The 5,025-nt window shown below is 52.3% G+C and overlaps 1 long non-coding RNA gene across 1 annotated transcript; it reads right to left on the bottom strand.

Moving 5' to 3' along the window:
• Nucleotides 1–3,686: 3,686 nt before the first annotated feature.
• LOC138439794 (uncharacterized) lies at nucleotides 3,687–4,568 on the bottom strand. Its single transcript, XR_011256809.1, has 2 exons — nucleotides 4,272–4,568; nucleotides 3,687–3,968 (listed from the first exon to the last, which is right to left on the bottom strand). It is a non-coding gene; the product is annotated as an uncharacterized lncRNA (long non-coding RNA).
• Nucleotides 4,569–5,025: the final 457 nt, after the last annotated feature.

The raw sequence follows: 5,025 nt of genomic DNA, 5'->3' as shown, positions 1-5,025 counted from the left end.
AAGGGAGAATGAATTATGACACTTCTTGCAATGTCTTCAATCAATTTAATGTCTTCTTGTGTGTTAAGTGTGTGTTTTGGAGAAGGGAATGGCAACCCACTCCAGTATTCTTGCCTGGAGGATCCCATGGACAGAGGAGCTTGGTGGGCTACAGTCCACGGGTCGCAGAGTCAGACATGACTGAGCGACTTCACTTTCACTTTCACTTTGAATCAGTAATTCTAAATCCATTAACCATATGTTTGAAAGTATCTTCTGCTTCATTTTCTCTGTTTTGCTCTTGCAAATGTAAAAGCAAAACCAAATATCAAGAGACACACTAAAACAGGTTTTGTTTTGTTTTTCCTGGTTGAACTTTATGCCAACAAATCCTAGGTAAGGACTTAGGAAGCTGCAGTAAGTCAAGGCACCAGCAAGGTCACAGGATCTGCAGTCAGCAGGGGTCTTAATGGTGCCAGAGAGCCTTTTTTTTTTTTTTTTTTTTCGCCTTGCTGTAGGAGGTGGATGCCGTGGCTGAGGGGCCAGAGAGACCCCGGGGCCTTAATGACACCAGTGAGCCGGCTAAGATGCAGGAAGCTGGGCCAGGTACAGTCGTTAGGCCAATGCGAGCTGAAACATATTTAATTCTGAATTTCCAGAACCGTTACCCCAAAGAAAATGTTCACCTTCTTCTGATACTCACATAGAAAGATTGCATAGACTCTTTTGCCTAGAAATTCTGCTTCCATGGAAGAAAGCCACCGGGAAGATTGCTTGGAGAATTTAAGAGAGTGTGTTTTTTAGGTGGAGAAAAGGAAGTGAGTAAATGGCAAGTGCGGTTCAGAAACGGAAAGGGGTCTGTGCGGACCCAGCAGGCTCCCTGCGGTGGAAGGCAGGCCGTGCGCTCACTCTCCTTCCCCCTTTTGCTGGGGTCACGTTTATCAGGACTTAGGTAGCTCCAGTGAAAACTTCAAGTACAGGGGCTGCCCTGGCGGTCCAGCGGTTAAGCATCTACCTTGCAGTGCAGGGGACACTGGTTCGATCTCTGGTCCCCAGAAGATCCCACGTGCCACAGAGAAATGAAGCTGTAAATACTGAGCCCAGGCATTCTAGAGCCCAGCGCTCCACAGCAAGAGAGCCACCAAAGTGGGAAGCCCAACCACCGCAACTAGAGCGCAGGCCCTGCTCTCTGCAGTAGGGAGAGCCTGCATGCAGCAAGGAAGGCCCCGTGCGGCCAGAAAGAAATGGAACTATATTTAAGCAAACATCCTCCAAGTACAGTGACTCCCAGTGGCGCAGGTAACTCCTGCCCGATGTTCTCAGCACCCCGGCGTATGGGGTCTGCAGGAACCCCTCCTCCGGTGAAGGCCCAGAGTCTCCATCGACCAGTGTCTCCCCCACTGTGCTGAGCCATCTCCCGGCTCACCTCGGCGCAGAGCTGCTTCTGGTGGTGCCACTCTCTAGGCAGGGCAGTCATCCTTGTGAATCCTCATCTAAAAATTCATATCATCTCACCTGCACTCTATTTCCATATTCCCTAAAAGGAGTTCCTTAAAATCCCAATTGTATTCCTTACAAGAGCGTTTTAACACAATCTTGATTTGAACACCTATGTTTTTATTTATCAAGTTTTATGTCTCCTTGGTTGTGTCCTGCGCTCTGGCTCAGCCTCTCTCTTGGCCTCTGCTCTTGGCCTCTCATGAAACAATGTACATTTAAGTCGCTTCAGTCATGTCTGACTCTGTGCGACCCCAGAGACGGCAGCCCACCAGGCTCCCCCGTCCCTGGGATTCTCCAGGCAAGAACACTGGAGTGGGTTGCCATTTCCTTCTCCAATGCATGAAAGTGAAAAGGGAAACTGAAGTTGCTCAGTCGCGTCTGACTCTTAGCGACCCCATGGACTGCAGCCTACCAGGCTCCTCCATCCATGGGATTCTCCAGGCAAGAGTACGGGAGTGGGGTGCCATTGCCTTCTCCAACAACGTACAGGATGTATTGATTGCGCCCACGCTCCCCTCTCGCTGGCTCTTTCCACTCTCCCTTGTCTCTCTGTGACATGTATAATTATATGCACATCACGGTCACCGTGACGCCCTCCCCTTCCCTTGGGAAGCCTGTCATTACTTTCCTGCTTCTTTCTCTGCTGCCCCGTGTGTGCCCTGCCCAACATACAGCAGCTTCACAGCAGGCTCTCCCCCTCACTCTTCTCTTCAGAGTTTCTGCTGGAATTTCTGGGCACCACCTCCCAAGTATTTACCTCTGACTCTGACTCCTTCTTCCCTGGTGTGGGCCCTGTAGCATCTTCCCCTGAATGAAGACCACAGATAAAACCTAAATTCTCCTTCTTCCCCCGCTACCTTGAACTCCCCTGTGGATGTCTCCTTCTCATCCAGGCTCAGTGATTCAATATCATCCATGAACCATTTTTCTACACTCAACCACCTATCTGGCCGCATGGATACAGTCTCCAGGGCAGTGGGGGCAGCGATGCTGGGCAATGCTGAGACCGCAGGGAGAGACCAGGCCAGGCGATGCGGGCGGCGAATGAAGGACAGTGCTGAGAAGAGCAGACGATAGGGAAGTCCCAAGCGGAGAAGAGGGTGGAGAGTGTTTCTAAAAACAGATCAGGGAGAAACCTGGGGGAGGAGAGGTCGAGTCTCAGGGAAAGAGAAGTGATCATTGCATAGCTCCTCGGGGGGCGGGGGGCGGGGGGAATCCAGCAACGTGCTAGTTTACCAGCGACATCCTATCACATGCTATATTTCAGTTAGAAATACTTCAGGCTACAAATCCATTAGATTTGTAGAAATTCCTAACGCCTTAGAAATTTATACATTTTCCTGCAATGGAATAAATTAGGCTAAGGTTTTGCATTACATTGCTTATTGTGATATCAAGATGTCATTTTATATTAGTATTTATTCCAGTGTGGACCAGTAAAGTGTATTATAGTACATCATCTATTCAGTGGACTGGTTTGTGCAAAACAGTGTCCCAAGAGAGACTATTCCCCATGATATTGTCAGCTGAGTATAAGCAAGACACCATAAAGCACTGTGCTCAGTATGCTACCGTTCATGGCTTTAAATGCGGTGTCCTCAGTCACTCAGTCCTGCCCGACACTGTGTGACACCGTGGACTGTGGCCCACCGGGCTCCTCTGCCCACTCGATTCTCCAGGCAGGGATGCTACGGTGGTTTCCCAAGTCCTGTTCCAGAGGATCTTCCAGACCCAGGGATTGAACCTGAGTCTCTTATGTCTCCTGCACAGGGAGGTGGGTTCTTTACCACTAGCACCACCACGGGGAGTGAAGAAACAGATATTCACAGTTGCTTGTGCTTACATAAAATGACACTCTGGGGCATCTCTCCTGATCCAGGGGCTAAGACTCCGCACTCTCATTGTAGGGGCCTGAGTTCAACCCCTTGTCAGGAAACTAGGACCCACATGTCACAGCTAAGAGTTCCCATGGAAAAGGTCCCGCAGGCACAGCCAAATAAATACTTAGGGAAAAAAATAAAATAAACCCCTGGAAGGTATTCCTGAGAACAAAACACGTGGCTGACTGTGGAAGCAGCAGGGCCTTGACAAGAAGGGAGGGGGTAGGAAGAACAATGCAATGTGAGCTATTTTATATTTCTAGTTCTTGAACCTTGCACATGTGTTACAAGTTTCTCAGAAATGCCAAGACATTACAAAAATTTTAAACCTCTAAAGAATAAAACTCACAGCTTTATTTCTACAAACTGAATGAAAGTCAGGTTTGTTTTACTATCTGGCTTCTCTAAAACATCTGCTCAGGCTTTTCCCGCGCTACCCAGACAGTGGTCCATTCGGCACTGTCTGGATTCTTGTCATAACTTGAAGTGAATCTTCTACGCTCTCCTGGGTCCTTGCTGTCCGGCAAACGAAGGCCGGCGTCATCACGGTCCTGCAGCAGGAGCCCACTTAGGCGGCACCGACCTTTACTTCCCAGGGGAGCAGTACATCTACGGAGGGAACAGTGGCGGCGCCTGCATTAGGGATCCGAAGAGAACCTGCGAGAAGCTTCTGTGGGCAGCTCATGCCGCCGTTGCCCCTGAAACCCCAGCCGCTGTCCCTGCTGCGTCCTCCAGGAACCCTCGCCAGCGAGCCGAGCTGCTTTGCTGCCGCCGCTCCTCTGCTCGGCCGCTTCCCTCCTGGAGCCTCCGCTCCCCAGACCCAGGCAGCTTCCAGGAGCCAAGACTCCTGCTGGTTCCGATCCCAAGGCTGACCGCCAGCCTCTCCCAGAGGCATGCCTGTGAACTTCTTACCATCGGTCTGTGTGACACGCGCTCTCCTCTGCGCTCTGGAGACCACCCATTCCCGGCAACCAGGGAGCTCAGTCGGTGGCTCTGACTTGGCGGATGCTCGCAGAGAAGTTCTGCCCGTGCGCGGCACCGTTTCCTGTGAACACTCCTGGGAGGTCGTGCCTGATCTCCACGTCTGCAGATTCTGAAGAGATTAAAAGGGGAGAGCAGGGGGCAGCTGAGCCGCTCTGAGCAAGGAGGGCGTCACCGTGAATGGGCCACTTCAGCGCCTGAGTGCAAGGCTGCTGGGTCTGCGGGGCGGCCTAGTCCACAGGCGGGCCGCGAGCTCGCCGCCTGCTCCGCAGCTCCCCCTGAAGGCCGGCCTGCAGCGCCCACTGCTCAGGCCACTGGACGGGTAGGCAGAGCACTGCGTGGGCTTCAGCTCTTCTTTCCCAGGCTCTTTTCTTGGGTGGGGGCTGTGCTGGGTTCTTGCTGGGTCCTTGCTGCTGCACAGGCTTTGCTCTGCTTGTGGTGAGCAGGGCACATTCTCTGGTTCTGGTGCCTGGCCTTCTCATTGCAGCAGCTTCCCTTGCTATGGAGCGTGGGCCCCAGGGCCCCCACGCTTCAGCGGTGGCAGAGCGTGGGCTCAGTGGCTGTGGCCCCCAGGCTGTGGAGCACAGGCTCGGTGGTTGTGGTTTACAGCCTTAGCTCCTCTGAGGCACGTGGGATCTTCCTGGACCAGGGATTGAACTCGTGTCTCCTGCATTGGCAGGATTCT

This window comes from Ovis canadensis, chromosome 4 (assembly GCF_042477335.2).
Source record: "Ovis canadensis isolate MfBH-ARS-UI-01 breed Bighorn chromosome 4, ARS-UI_OviCan_v2, whole genome shotgun sequence".
Classification (NCBI taxonomy): Eukaryota; Metazoa; Chordata; class Mammalia; order Artiodactyla; family Bovidae; genus Ovis; species Ovis canadensis.
The sequence above is the reverse complement of the archived record's forward strand: the minus strand, read 5'-3'. Positions and strand labels throughout refer to the sequence as shown.